The sequence below is a fragment of the Equus asinus genome, chromosome 27 (genome assembly GCF_041296235.1).
Source record: "Equus asinus isolate D_3611 breed Donkey chromosome 27, EquAss-T2T_v2, whole genome shotgun sequence".
NCBI classification, from domain to species: Eukaryota; Metazoa; Chordata; class Mammalia; order Perissodactyla; family Equidae; genus Equus; species Equus asinus.
Window position 1 is genome coordinate 29140518 of NC_091816.1, and position 17001 is coordinate 29157518.

Genomic DNA, 17001 nt, shown 5'->3' on the forward strand with positions numbered 1-17001 from the left:
TTAAATACCATTTATATTTTATTTCAACAGCAGCTTCCAAAGGATTAATTTCCTTTGAAAACATGCATATATAAATGTGTATTATAACATAAAGGCAATTTAGAATACTCAGATGAGGCAATATTTTGGAAATTATCAATAGAATACCTTTTAGATCTTCGAATTTGATATTCTATTAAAATAAATTTTAAAAGCTTGGCTTTACTTAAATAGAAATTACACTCAAATAATTTTGGATTGTGTTCATAAAGCCCGAATCTATTAAGATGCAGTAAATGTTATGGAAAATGTTATATTATTTGAAGTTGAACAATTCCCTCCAGATAAACTAGACTCAACACCTCAATTTTCTGAGAATGTTCCAAACAGTGATTTTTCAGAGTGATCATTTCAGTTAGTGGTTCAGCTATCATAAGGGCATATATCTCTAAATACGACGCCTAAGCAAAATGACAAAGTGAAATATATCTGTCATGCATCTTCATCCTATTTTTGACACAGAAGCAGCCTTTCTTCATTTGCTTTGATCTTAGGCATTATTTCCATTTCTTTAATACACAATGTGTCTTTATTCTACACCAGCATGTCCTATACAACCACTGAAATTTTCTTTTTGGGGGGTACTTTCGTCCATGATCATCCTGACACACTAATTTTATACACTCACAACTCTACATAGTTTAAATTTATATTCTATAATAGCTAGTGTGTATATTCTGATCTAAACAAAATAATTTTTGGTATTTTGGGCTTTATATTTTATCTTTCTATTTGATTTTTTTTTTTTTTTTTGAGGACGATTAGCCCTGAGCTAACATCTGCTGCCAATCCTCCTCTTTTTGCTGAGGAAGGCTGGCCCTGAGCTAACACCTGTTCCCATCTTTCTCTACTTTATATGTGGGATGCCTATCACAACATGGCTTGCCAAGCGGTGCCATGTCACACCCTGGGTTCGGAACCGGCAAACTCTGGGCTGCCAAAATGGAACATTGCACTTAACCTCTGCACCACCCGGCCGGCCCCTCTGCTTGAATTTTTAAAAATCATTAGGCAATTTTCTCTGAAGGTAGCATATTTACCACACATTGTCATGAAATAATGCATACGATTACTTGCCTTTTGAGTTACATTTCTTAATTATATAATTTCACTTTAGCTTTATTTTCATGTTTAGCAGATATTAATGTTTCATATAAACATTGATGCAGTGAAACAATCAACAAAAGTATTTTTAACCTGTGTAATCTACTTGTTACTGACAACAATTTAAGTAGCAATCATTCATCTGAGCTTATATAAAGAACTATTATAGTTAGACTTATGAGCAATAAATTACACAGGGTACTATCAGGTTAATAATGTATGATCTGCTAAACCATCTGACTTGTTCCTGTTAAAAAGTATACCTGGTTTTGCAGATAGAAAAAGCTTCTAAGAAAGCCCATCTGTCATAACAAATCTTTCTGCATCTTGTTTGAGTACTTAACTGCTATGTGCTAAAACTCTTTGTATATTGCATGTTGGATTTTTATACAACTGCTACAAAGAAGTTGTATATCATGGGCTTCATTTTCTCAAAACACATGTCAATGCATGGATAACTTACACACTTACATAGACATATTGACTCCTTTGACTTTTGAGTATTTGGTGGAGTTTATTATAGGATTGAAAATGGCGGGGAGAGAGAGTTTAATGCAGTGTTTCTTAGATTGCTGTCTAAGCGCGATGAGCTCCCATTGCTGTGGGTTCTACGTTAAGAATGCATATTCCTGCAAAGAACCAAGATCTACTGAATCAGAATCTATAGAGTGGGTTCGAGGACACGTATTTTTACCAAGTTCCTGCGAGGACATTTGCTCAAACTACAGTTTGAAGACCACAGATTTAGGTCTTCTAAGATTATATTTTTGAGCTAATTCGCAGTTCAATTTAGGGCATGTTTCTTCCAAAGTTATTATTTAAATCGTTAAACTGTCTAGTTAATATGAGGTGAATATACAGGTAGTCAAAATTTAACACATTTATGTAAATACAGGAAACATATGTTTTGGAGTTAAGTAAGAAAATATAAATTGTTTTGTTTTCAATTTTGAACGGGCTTAAAAGTGCTATTTTGAAGGCTTAAATATTTATTAAAGACATATATAATGTAAAACATATTCATGAGAGAGGTGTCGAGGGACATATTATTTACTTTTTTCTTAAACTAATAAGTAGGTGAGATTGGAAGAGGGAGATTAATTTTTCTTTGAATTTTTGATCTGTTAAGATGAGTTTATATTTGCGTAATTTAAAAAATCTTATAGAACAGAAGAATAAATGTTTGAGACATCTTGCCACTAATGGTGACAATTCTCTGCTATAATTCTGGAATTTTACATTAACAATTTTATACCAACCATGTTTAACTTGTTTATGCATGTTCCCATAATATAGTTATAGAATCTGGTAAGTGGAGTATTTAGATAATTTTCCTGAGGGCACCGAGCTTCCAAGTGAAATACCTGAAGTGCAAATTGAGGAAATTTTATTTCAAGGGAAATCCACTTATTGCATCCCATGTGCTTCCTTACCTCCTTTCCTATCTCCTGTACTTTCCCTTATATACTTTTTTGTAAATTAATTTATTTTGTATCTGTCATAAAGTTACAAGTATATAATAGTTTGTAATTCTACAAGTGTTTTCTAAATTAAAATAATATAAATACATTTTCAAAAAGTAAAGTTATTCCTTTCCAAGAGGTTTGACCATGACAGAAGTTGGCTTCCTTTTACTAAATAGTAAAATAAAACACAATGACATAGTCACAAAGGAATATTTTCCACCTTTGAAAAATAAAATAATACACGCAAATTATAAAACCTTGTTGCAGGGGTAGGACCTACTATTAATAGAGTATCTATATTTCTCACACTCTTTATTTGCTCTTAATTATATATACAGAGAAAAATAAAGTTTCCAAAATGTATGTTTAACATAAAATTATAGAGTACAATATGTTGTTCATTTCTTGTTTTTTTCAATTAATTTAGAAATTTTCAGGACAGTTCATGAAAATATGTGTAATTCTTTGAACTGTGGTATAGAATCCCAAATGTAAAGACACCATAATTGACTCAATATTCATTTATTAACATATGTGTTCCTAACATTTGCTCTTATAAACATGCCATAAAGAATATTTTCATTGTATTTTTTTATGTGCATATATAAAAATGACCTAGAATGAATTCCAAGAAAGAGAATTTCTGGGTTAAAGTGTGTGCATTATAAGTACTATACATTATGCAGTTTTTTATGTTGTCTAGTCCAAATTATAAGAAAGAATCACTAATTTTACTTTCTACTTTATGTAATACTGAGGTGGAGAATTTTTTTATGTTCATTTGCTATTGGTACTATCTTTTGCATAAGATACTTCATATATTTTACAAATCTGGGGTTTGTCTTTTTCATTATTTTTCATGTCAGAAATTTTATTTATTTTAGAAATAGAATCTTTGTCATATTTGTGGCAAATGTTTATGCTCATCCTACAGTTCTGTCTTGTTTTCTGATATGTTTTAAAATTTTTATTTAGTAAAATGTATTGATCTTTGATTTTTATTGGTCTGTGTTGCTAGAAATCCTCAAGATTTTAAAATATATCCTGTATTTTTTGTAATTTTTTTAAACTATCATGTCTCATTTCAAATCTTTATTCAAATGCAGGCTTTTTTCAGGTTTCTGGCAAGCCAAGGAATAAAGACCCCAGACAAAGATACAAAGGGTTATCTTCCTCACTCTCTCCTTCCATTTGGTGCAGCTTTCCTCTGGCTCTTTAATTCTGTTACTTTCCATGTATGGGCAAAGAAGCTTCAGAAGACCCGAGATTGCACTACCTTCTACCCAGTGTTCCCTGAGGAGTGTAGACTCTCTCAGATTCCGTAAACTATGTACCAAATCTCAGTAAAAATTCTAATCAGCCTGCTTTGGTTCACAAAATCATCCCTGACTGCAGAAGCATGGCTAAAGGGAGAGAGGATCTGTTAGGCGGCCTAGAAAATAGATCCGCTCTGAGGCTTGTAGTGGGTGTGTGAAACTTGATGGAAAGTCCCCGGCAGACTCATGCAGCAAGAGAGAGGTGGAGCCAGACTAGGCAAGCAGTTAGAAATGGTTCACCTTTTGGTTGACTATATCTGAATTTCATACTGATATTTCATCACATAGGTAAAGGAATAGAGACCCCTGGCCAAGTATAAATGAACTATAAAAAGGAAGGGATTTTCAGAGCATGATTCTGAGATCCCTTCATGTATTTCTACAGGGGAAGACAGCGTCAGTCAGCGCCGGGAGCTCTATGACTGAAAAGTCACAACATTCCCCTCTCTCAGTATTCCCATTTATTTCTCATTGTTTCCAACTCCGTACTGAAATTTCCATCTATTTACACATGTTCTCCCCCTTTTCTACTAGGGACTTTAATGTACTTTTCATAAATTTAAAAAAATTTCTCTCTGATAATTCCAACAGCTGTGTCATATCTGAGTCTGGTTTTGTTGATTACTTCCTCTGTTAAGAATGTGTCGCATTTCTTGTTTCTTTGTGTGCTTTGTAATTTTTGGTTGAAAGATGGATATTTTATGTAAGCTGAGAGAGACTGAGGTAAACAGTATCTATGCCTGCAGAGGAACACATTTCTTTCTCTGCTAGGCCTTTAGTGTGGGATGCTGAGTCAATTTACTTTGGAGTTAATCTGGGTTTGGTTTTGTTGTTGCTATGGTTACTCTCACCATACAACAGGCTTCAAATTTTTCTAGTTTTATCCTTTTCGTAGTGTGGGAGCTGTTTTATCAATGTTGCTCTACCCTCAGATCTAGCTCTGGGGTAGAACAAGGTGTTGGCGGATCTGATGTCTGGTGAGAGCCTGCTTCCTGGTTTGCAGAAGGCCATCATCTCATTGTATTCTCTCGTGACAGAGAGCAGAAAGAGCGCGAGCCCTCATGGTCTCTGCTTATAAGGGCGCTAATCTCATTCATGCGGGCTCTACCCTCATGACTTAATGACCTCCCAAAGGCCCCACCTCTTAAGAGCACCACACTGGTGGTTACCATTTCACCATATGAATTTGAGGGTGACACAGACATTCAGTTCATACCAGGACCCGATCATGCTTATGGAGAAGAACCTATGAGTGGATGTGGCTCTTGGACCTGAGGCTTCCATGTTTCTGTACCTTCATGATGGCACACATTTGTCTTTAATAATTTATTGGAAATATTACCTGCATTCTTCTTAGCAGTTTTATTACCTGGCATCTACTGCAGGTGTGCAGGTGCTTGTGACTCGTAACTCCTGGGAGTTCCTTGTCTTTCCTTAGATTTCAGGCTAGCTGGTTGTCCTTATTCATTTTTCTGAGGGTTTCAAGAAAAGTTATGTTTTTCAAGGTTATCTTGATTTTCTTTTTGTATGGGTGGGATTGGCACACTTTCCAGATTTTTTTTCATCTAAAGCAGAAGCCAGAAATTATCCCCTTAATTTGTTTTAATTTACAATATTCCATTTTCTCATCAATTATTTTGCTCAAAATGATTTGTTGAACAGATAATCTTACAAAGCTTGTGCTAGTTTCAGACAGTATAAAAACTAAATATAATCATTGTTAGGATGATAGGCAACTATTCCCCACGCAATATTTCCTCTCATATGGAGGATATTCCATCAGAAGGATAGTTCTGCTGTCTCCCTCCATTCTCCTTTATTCATAGAAAGATGAGTGATATTTCGTTAGTGAGTTCGAGAGTAGACCTGGGAATGTGTAGCTCAACCTATTTCTTTTTCTCTAATTTTGAAAGTCAGATTATTCAGAGCCCACATTTTGCTCTTCTCCTTCATAGCAAAAGTTTTATACAAGCCTACTACACATGGGGATGCCTGAAATGATCCTGCACTACTTATAACTGGGTGGGTAAGTTGTCTATGAGATTTGGTCTTAGGAAGTCTGTTACTGCCACTCGTTTATATTACATTTCTTCACAAAAGCCTTAATAATAATAAAGGTTCTATTTTGAAATGCGCATGCCTTATTATTGCTTGCCTATCTCAGAAGGAGTTCTAACAAAGATGGGTAGGGGCCGGCCCCGTGGCCAAGTGGTTAAGTTCCTGTGCTCCACTGTGGCAGCCCAGGGTTTCACTGGTTCGGATCCTGGGCAGGGACATGGCACCGCTGGTCAGACCACATTGAGGCAGTGTCCCACAGGCCACAACTAGAAGGACCTGAAACTAAGATATACAACTATGTACCAGGGGGGGTTGGGGGAGATAAAGTAGAAAAAGAAAAAAAAGATTGGCCACAGTTGTTAGTTCAGGTGCCAATCTTTAAAAAAAAAAAAAAGGTGGGTAGAAAAAGATATTACTTTAAGCTCCTTCAAATCATAAGCAACAGCAGCTTTATGATCATCACTAATATTTCCCGATTGGTATGTCAGTTTGCTAAGAATTTAATGCAATATCTAAGTTAGTTCTCACAACAGTTGTACCGGGTTGCTATGAATACTTTTTCTTATATTATGACCACTTAAATGAACACTTTTTCTTATATATATTATGGCTACTTATATAAGTATCATCACAACCCACAATGATAATCTTTTAGAAACTCCACCTCACAATACTTTTACCTAATCGGTTCTGTTCATTCCCTTCCACTCTAGTTCAGCTATTCACAACTGGTTTATTTATCTGTTGCTGTGTGACAAGTTACCCAATACCTTACTGGCTTAAAGCAACATTCATTACTTCACAGTTTCTGTGGATCACAAATCTGGGTGAACCCTGACTAGGTGCCTCTTGCTCAGAGTCTCTCACAGTCTGCGACTGAGTTGTCAGCTGGGGCTGAAGTCATGTCAAGGTTTGACTGGGGGAGGACCTGCTTCCAAGCTCGCTCACAGGGCTTTTGGCAAGCCTCAAGTATTCATTGACTGTTGAGATAACAGTTGATTGGCCCATGGGTTTCTCCATAGGGCAACTTGCAAAATGACAACTTGCTTCTCTGAGAGTGAGCATGAGAGAGAAATGTAGAAAGAGAGAAAGAAAAAAAGAGAGGGATAATAATATAGGTGACATATCATCTTCATTGCCATATTCTGTTTAGTAAAAACAAGTCACTAGGCTAAGCCCACACTCAAGAGGAAGAGATCACACAAGACCATAAGAACTAGGGAGTGAGAAGCATGGAGCGGGGAGACTTAGAGTCAACAACCATGACTATATTAAGAGCTTGCTATGTTTTTAATCACTCCACCTCCATGACATGTTAGACCTCATACATCGCTCTGTGATTTCCACCACTTGTCCTGTCTGCTTACATACATTGGCTGCTAACAGCTGATTCAACAGCCTTATTCAGACTTCGAGTGCTTTCACTTTCTTCTTCAACTCTCTATGTCTCTCTTTTCTCCTCTTTCCTTTTTATGCTAAATCCCAAAATTCTTATGGAATGTATTCATTATACCTGCTGACGTTATCGTCAAGAGCCCAAAATCTTGTCCTACCTAACATTACTTTTCTTAGTAGAGTTCCTGAGGTTATTATAGACAAAGAAAATTAAGCAAATAGATTTTAAAAAACTATTTTATTATTATGTATGTGGTTAGCCAATTCACAATTGCATAGCTATGGGGAAACTGGGTTGGAATGTTGATCTTCAACCATCATGAGGTCCAGAAGGCACAGCTTACCTGTAAAGATCCAAAGACTTCATGGATTTTTAACTGTTAACCTTTACTGCCCCAGCAGTTATTGTGGAATGAACAACGTGATGGATTATACCACCCTGATTATCACGTTCTCAGTTGCAAAGACTCTTAGAAAAAGGCAAAAGAGGGGGCCGGCTCCGTGGCCAAGTGGTTAAGTTCGCAAGCTCCGCTGCGGCGGCCCAGGGTTCGGATCCTGGGCGCGGACATGACACCGCTCACCAGGCCACGTTGAGGCGGCGTCCCACATCTCACAACTAGAAGGACCTGCAACTAAGATATACAACTGTGTACTGGGGGTTTGGGGAGATAAAGCAGAAAAAAAAGAAAAAAGATTGGCAACAGTTGTTAGCCCAGGTGCCAATCTTTAAAAAAAGAAAAAGGCAAAAGAATATTACTAACCAAATCCATAATAAGATTTTTCACAATCCCATCATAAGCTTTTCTAAATGTTTGCTAATGCTTTCAACCTCACCCTTATTCTTTTCAAAACCAAATGACAACCTTGCTTCGTATAACAGAGGTTTTTAGGAATGTAGCCCATTGATCTGCTGGCCCATATATCAGTTTACCTTAATGTGTATCCATCCTGATTTCTTCATTTTTGCCTTCTCCAAAGAGGTAAACGTCTTCCTATGCAAAGCAAATTCATGTCTCTGTACTGTAAAGATTGACCCTTTCTGTCATTTTAGAAAAAGAAGTGCATCAATTTTCTAAGCTCTCTACTATATATCTTTTCTTTTTCAAAGAGTTTCTTTCCCCGAGCACATAAATTTTAACATCTTAAAAAAGAATTCTGCAGTGACACCACAACTCTTTTTCTTTTTATAGTCAAGCTTTAAAAAGAGAAACCTTTGTTCCCAGTCTACATTTTTACCTCCCATTCGCTATTTAAACACATTTTAATCTGACTCCTGCACTCAACTTTCCACTGAAACTTTTCTCACTAAGGCTATCAATGATTTTTACCACCAAGGCCATTGCGCACTCTTCAGTCCTTATCTTATTTAAACTCTTTTGTAGTGTTTCACATTCTTGATCACTCCTTTTTCCTTGAAATTCTCCATGGACTTTACTAAGATCTTTGTATTGTCTCAGGCACGCATCAGTTTGTACCTGCATTCAAAAATGCTCCAAGGAAAACCAATTCAGCCATGCTATATGAAAGAGAACTTTGGGAGCTCATTCTAAAGTCAACTATGCAGTAAAGTAAATTCAAAACCATTATCTGAGGATAGTTCTGACTGCCCTGCCTCGGGGCATTCCCAAGGCTTAACTCTGAACACAGTTGGGATGTTCTTCCATTAGATGCTTTCACTTTTAGGCTGTTCATTTTCATGGAAGGGTATTAATCCTCCTCAGCTGAGTATGTGTTCAATGAATGCCTTATAATAGTTTTCAAGCAGTTGTTTGCCAGGGAGTATAATCTTGTGTTTAACCTCTTTGAAGGTTTATCAAAATCTCTGTATGGAGAAATGATATTGAGGGAATATTGAAGAAAAGATATGAAACTGTCCCCTCCTTTAGAAATGCAAATGTACCACACACTAACCCTTCCCAAACAAGAAAGATCACGTGTATATCACGTTATGTTGGTCCCATATAAACTTGCTTTATACAGAGGAGACGGTATAACATAGTGATTAAGAGCTTGTAGTTTGGCGTGAGACAGCTCAGAGTTTGAATTCAGTTCAATAAAATCTGAATTAGGTAATCATGTAAAGTACTATTTCATATCACTAAACCTAAGAGAAATCATAATAATATTCATCTATATGAGTTAGCCATCAAGTTCAGGAAATAACCACTCTAGTAATATTCATTATACTGTCTCATCCTATTCCTGCTAACAGTATTCCTAATATTACCACTAATATTAAAGTTCTCAGAAATCAGAAGCTTCTTCCATACACATATACTTGGGAATTTATCATGATGCTACAAGACCTACTCTCTGTTTATCAGTAAGCAAACTATGTGTAATACCTTCTTTCCTGTCACAGGAATCCTTTTACTACCTCTTTCTCCTTATGCATTTACCATAGTTTATAAATGGTATATGGTTTATTTTAATAATATTTGCTCTATATTTTTAAAAATGTGTCTGTGGCTATGTGTGTCAGTCTCATTGACTCAAGATGTAAACTTTTTCTAGGTAGAAGTTTTTATTTTCTTTGTCTTGTCTTTTTGTTAGCTTTTTAGATTTTTAGGGTCATTAGTTTATACAATAACTGGTCATTAGAAAGCATTTTAAAAACAATTGTTGATTGTATGTACAAGTAAGTAAATGATACAATGCAGTATGTAATGGCTTTACTTGGAGTTCTGTCTTCTGTTTTATCAAGGGTGTATCAATAATTTGAATAAATCAACGGAATACATCTTATCAAATTTGCAGATGACGTTTACAGGGGAAACACAACCCTAATCAGCTGGTATGGTACTCTCCAGGGACTGTGCAGAGGGTGCCAGTGTCCTAGAGTCACATCAGCATGGTCTCGTAAGGGTGGAGCTCTGGTTTGTTCTCAGGGGTTACAGTAACCAGTGCTTGAGGCCACAGATCACTTCCTAGTACCCAGGCCTATTCCAGTGAAAGGAGACCCCAGAGCTGGCTCCTGTTATTCCAAAGCTTTAGGCTGGGGGAGTACCCAGCAAACCAAATGATGTGAACTGGTAGCGGATGGGTGAGAGTGGGTGCCTATTTAGTGAAGTTGTTGTCCCCAAGAAGTCGAGGATGTCATTGCCAGGGAGGTGGGTCCTAAGGCTGCAGCAGCTGCTCCACATACTCCTAGAATGGCAGGTCCACTTTCAGGTAGAAGTAGGTGTTGGTAGTGCTCAGTCAGACCACAGTGTGCCCAGAAGAGGCCATCAGCCTTTAGTGGCAACAGAGGGCCCAGAACCTGGAGTGTCTCTGAGCCCCTGCAGGATGACAGGTCTGAAGAAGGCATAGTGCTGCACAAACTCTGCTCCATGAGACAGGCCTCCTCCTAGACAACAGCCATGGACACCAGGGCCGTCCTGCCGCCAAACCCTGTCCCCTGCCTCCCTGGATTTAATAGATTTTAAGTTTAACTCTATTTATTGAAAAAAAAATAATAGCATGGGCTAATGATAAAAACAAACAATATTTAAGAAGAAATGGCAATCGTAATTTTGTAGGGATGTAAAAACATATATAAACTATGACCAGATAATGAAAAGGAGAAATTGACACATCCATGATCATAATGGGAGATATTAATTAGCTCTTATGACTACGCATAGATCCAGCAGACAAATAATTTGCAAGTATATAGAAAATTCAGAGAACAAAATTAACTTTGATATAATTGGTAAATCTCTGCATCCAAAACAATAGATGGTCCACATTTATATATAGCACACCTAGACCGTTTATAAAAATGGTCCAATAACTGGTGGTCTATAAGGACTTTCCAAAATATTTCCAAAACTCTTCATCATACTTGTCATGTTATATATCAACAATATAAGAATAGTCTGTAAGGAGTTTATGAAGATGGCTTCCTGGACACATCTCCTTTTTCATTACCTGCTTCATTCCTCTGGCTGATCTGCAGAAAAGAGTTCAGGATCACATGAGAGTAGAGTGCAAGCGAGGCCTCATACGCAGGTGAGAGCTTGCAGAGAGAACTGGGACCAGCTGTCCCCTCCACTGTTAGGGGAATAGGAGAATATCCCACGGCTAATATCTCTATCTTTATTTCTATTTCTATCAATCTATATACCTACATATATATCTATGATGCATTATTTTAATTTTCTAAGGAATATTTAATGTTTTGTGGGTATAATTATTACTTACTTTGAATATTCTGCTCTGTCTCTGTCAAAACACTTAGTTCCCTTCAAGTCAACAGATACTTACAAGAATCCCCCCTTGTCTGTGGTTTTGCTTTTGGAGGTTTCAGTTACCTAGTCAACTGTGGTTCAAAAATATTAAATGGAAACTTCCAGAAGTAAACAATTCATAAGTTTTAAATTGCACACCATACTGAGTGGCATGATGAAAACTCACGCTGCTCTGCCCAGGACATGAATCATTCTTTTGTCCAGTGTATCCATGATGTATATCTACCCACCCATTAGCCTCTTCGTGGCTGTCTGGGTTATCAGAACACCTATCATGACATTGCAATGCTTGTGTTCGAGTAACACTTATTTACTTAATAATGGCCCCAAAGTGCAAGAGTAGAGATGCTGACAATTTATCACAGTATATTATAATTATCCTATTTTATTATTAGTTATCGTTGTTAATCTCTTACTGTGCCTATTTATAATTTAAAGTTTATAAACTATAACTTTAACTTAGGTATGTATGTATAGGCAAAGACCAGTATGTATACAGGGTTTGGTACTATCCAAGGTTTAGGGCATTTACTGGGGGTCTTGGAACATATGCTCCACTGATAAGGGGGCAGTACTCTACTGCACACAGTCATATGCCCAGAAATTGCATATACAAATGCAGTTCTTTACTTTGAGGGATCTCATGTGTTTAGAAAACAGATTCTTGCAGTAATTACTATATGCTATTTCAAATGTGCACTTTAAATATTGTATGTATTTACAGTGGCATCCAGTGACAAACAATAATGTTATAGTCTCATTAAATATTATTAATTCCATACTTACTTCTTAGCCAGTTTATTTACTAATTATGTCAAGTGACAGCTATAGACATACCCTCAAATTTCCTTTTTGTCATGTTGAATTTTTGTTGTCATTAGCACATCCAGCAGGAGATGTCCCACAAATGTTCTGTTCAGAAGCTCAAATCTAGAGACCTAAATGCGCTGGTTAGTTATATATCTATCATCTCCATGTTTCTAAACTTGCTGAGGAAAATTAATATATTTTATTAATCCTTGAAATTCCAAATGACTGAAATATCACATTATGAATAGTATGTTCTCATGATTTCTTTCTCAATCAAAGAAATAAGTTACAACGAACGTAAATTTCCTAGCTTTTCCAGCATTCCTATTTTTTCTATGTTGTAGAGTTTGGGAAAACTTCAAGTTTTACATTTGTGTTGAATGCTTAAATTTGTGTTAATATATTTAACTGAAGTATTCGTGATTCTTCGGTTATAATCATAAAGGTAGGCTTATGGGAAAAAACAAAGGCACTCTTACTTTTAGTCCTTGACAGCAGATTGATACGTAACCACTCAGTTGGACAAAAGAAATTTCCCCATTTCTTCATAAATTAAAACTAATGTAGCTACTTATACGATATAGTGGAAATGAAACTTTCAAGATTTTGATTCAAATTCAACTAGGACAAGACTTCAGATCAACATATTGAAATTATTGTAGCGTCCATCTTTTCTGAATGGGTTATATTGTTTTAGAAAAGGTTAGTTTCTTTTTTCATTCATTTTGATTGACTAAGATTCTCACCAGAAATGGAATGTCATGACTACTATATCAGTATACTCAACTCAAATGTTCAATATTATTCATAACACAAATGGCTTGTAATATCCAATGAAATTACTTTTTTTGACATGAACTAAAATATCTAATAAATGGGTGACAAAAGCACTAAATGAAAGCCATCATTACATTGAGTTAGAAAGAGATCTATTTAACTGGTTGGGATTCTGACCGAAATAACTGCATTCAACTTGTTAATAGGTCTCTGAGTTTTGTTTTTTTTTTTGAAGGCTGCAATTTTTTGACTGTTCCACTGACAGTTCAACATTCACAAGACCAGCTCTGGTTCTGCCATCAGCTCACTGCAGGAATTTCAAATTTACATTTGCCAAATAACAGGAAATTACTTTACCTATAGTGCTTATTCTGAAATATAATTTAGGATATGGTGTTTATTCTTCTGCTTTCTAATAGAAGCTACTGAGAAATCACTTTTATTGGGAATCCAAACAACTAAAATTTACTTCATGCTCTATAATTTTATGAGAAGCAAATGATAATATACAGGCTGATACCATGACTATATTCATAAAAGTAACTTTGAGTCTGTGGTCAGTACAGATCCTTTATTAGTAATCGTACTTTCTGCAATAAGATACTGGGTGTATGTGGAACAAAGTCATGCATATTAAAGATGACTGTTTCTGACTGAAGTATGGGAAGAAGAAGATAGCTTATTTTCTGAGAGTTCAGGCTCCGGAGTCTAACTGCCTGGATTCAACTCCTTGTTATTCACCGTAATTGCAGTGTTAGATGCAGGTTTTGTTACTCTGGCTATGAAAAAATTGGAACCTATGCATTGTGTATGTGTTAATGCCAAGTTCATTAGAAATATTTATCTATTTTTATAACATAAACTTACAAATATCTGATAATAATAATTTTCACTTTACAGGTGAAGAAAGCGACACAACCATGAGGAACACGCCCATGCTTACTGGCCAGTATGTGTAGAAGCTATGTTATCAGACTAGCCAAGTCTCCATAAGTGCCTAGGATGTTTATTCGATTATGAATACTGTTCTAAATATATTTCTGTAGCATAGAAAAGGGGATGATGTAGAGATCTTGCAGGACTCTGTAAAAGAAAGGTACCGTATCTAATTTTGAAGAGAACATCATCTGAATTGAAAATTACAAATACCGTCTCTTGCCCAAAAGACATCACCAGAATAAGAACTGGAGTTTTAGTTGGTTATAAATTGAATACAGAGTTACTTTAGGGGCTGTGTACTAGAAAATATCATATAGTCCTAAATAGTCATTGTCATTATTATTCTTTAGGTATATTTAACCCTGATGTTTCAAAAAAAAAAGTAAATTTGCATTTTTAAATGTATTCTTACTGAAATTAATAAATGGCAGTTTTACTTTCACTGCATTTATGTAGCTCCGTCCTCTGACTATTTGTCAAAATGTCATATATATTTGCTATTTCCTCGTGTAAATGTAGATTTCAGTGTCCAACAGACCCATGAAATACACATCCAACCTGTACTTAATGGTTTTTCAGTAAGTCAATACATTTGGTTTTGTTTACTCATTTGTTTATTTTAATTCCCTACAGATGTTTTGAAGCAGGGACTTGCTTATGTTTCATTCTCATACTGAGAAGTAGAAATTCTGTAGTAAAACATGTAAACTACTTTTCTGTAATAGTTGTTCTAGACTTTCAAAAATGCATTTTGTATACTCTTCTCATTTTGTCTTAACCTCATTCGTTACATTTATTTTTCCTTTGGCTTTGATATCTACTTAATAGATATCCTCGATATCTATTATGTATCATGATAATAGTAAATTCTTTAATTTACATAAATAAGTGGTCTTTACATGTATGCATATAGAACATAAGGTAACAAGTCAAAGCAAGCATAGGATACTTTTCAGAGTAATTAAAATTTTGAAGTTTTGGAGTTAGGGCCAAGAAAAGTTTAACCAAAAACAAATATAATAAAAATTGGCATATCATAAGATCATGAATGGTGAGGTATTCAGTATATTTAGCAAATACTTCCTTTGAGTCCAAATGTGGATGTTTATAATCAAAGATGAATGAATCTATGTATTTGGAAAACACAGAATTTAGATGAGTATGTGTAACCTTATTGAAAAGATACTTTCATGGTCCAAATGCCTTTCTCATGAGGAGACAGGAATGAAGGCTGTGAACCAACTCTGAAAAGAAGAAACAATGGCTGAATCTAACAAATATGTGTAAGATAGTACAATTGAAGACCGCAGCAGAGAGTAACTTGTAAAAGCAGTGATGTGGATGTAGATGTGATGTGATATGAAAGGCACTGGCAACCTCCCTCAATAAAATTAAAATAGGTACCATCTTTACTTTGTGGATTGTTGAGCAATTATTGTGGATTGCTGACTCGGAGCTCAAGTTTTGTTATTGTTCATCTGTTTGTTTTATATGATGGAATGCTTTCGTATCGGATTGCTTTGGCTGTGTAAATAGTAATCCTTGATAGTGTGACACATTTTTCTTTCTATTTGTAAACATTATATTAAAGTATCCTAAACCATAGAGAGAAGCACACAAATCATAAGCGTACTAGATGAATTTTCACCAAGTGAGCATATCCACATAACTAGTACTTAGATAAAGAAATAAAACACAAATAGAACCACAGAAACCTGCTTTGCCTCTTTCGATCAATAAACTCTCCAAGGATAACCACTATTCTGACTTCTAGCACCACAGATAAATTTTGCCAGTTTTTGGATTTTTATAAGTGAAATCATACAGTATACACTTTTTTCTTTCTGCTTCTTTTATTCAACATTGTGATTTTGAGATTTATCCAAATTATTTTGTATACAGTCTCAAATCATTCATTCTCAATGTTCACAGGGCTATCCAATAGAACTTCTGCAGTGTTGGAACAGTTCTGTATCTGCACTGTAATATCTATGCTGTCAAGCACAGTAGCATGATCCACATGCAGTTCCTGAGCACTCACAATATTGCTAGTGTAACTGAGAAAGTAAATATTTAATTTTATTTAAGTTTAACCAATGTTATGTGGGTAGTGGTTACCATATTGGGGAGTACAGTATATAGGATACATTGCGTCACTATACTGCCATTTAATTACCCATTCTTCTGTAGAAAAACAGTTGCATAGTTCCAAGTTCATACTATTATGAATGGTGTTGTTGTGCAATATCTCTTCTATGTCTTTGGTGGAAAATACATACACATTTCCTTTGAGTACTATGTGGGAGTTGTATTACAACTTTCAACTTCAACAGACTATGTCAAATAATTTTTCGAATTGGTTGCACCAAATTACCCTCTGAAAAGCAATGTTTATGTGTTCTAGTTACTGCACATTCTCATCGATTATATGTCTGTCTATTTCACTTTCACCATTTGTGTAGGTACAATATAGCAGTTGTGGTTTCAATTTCTATTTTTAAAAATTATTATTAAAGAAAGGGAGCATTGTTTCACATATGACAACAATTGGCACCCTACTACTGTGGTCTTCGCCTCCCAAATACTCATTACCCCAGTATAATCATAAGAAAAATATCAGAAAAATTCCAGTTGAAAGACAGTCTAATGCAATATCTGAGCCAGTACTTCTCAAAACTGTGAAGGCTATAAGAAGCAAGACGAGTCTAAGAATGCGTCAAGAAGAGCTTCAACAACATGATTATTAAATGTAGTATGCTGGATGGGCTGTTAGGACAGAAAAAAGTACATGAGGAAAAAACAAGGGAATTCTGAATAAAGTCTTCACTAGTTCACTAATTGTGTGAAATAGACCAGACTAAGACACCA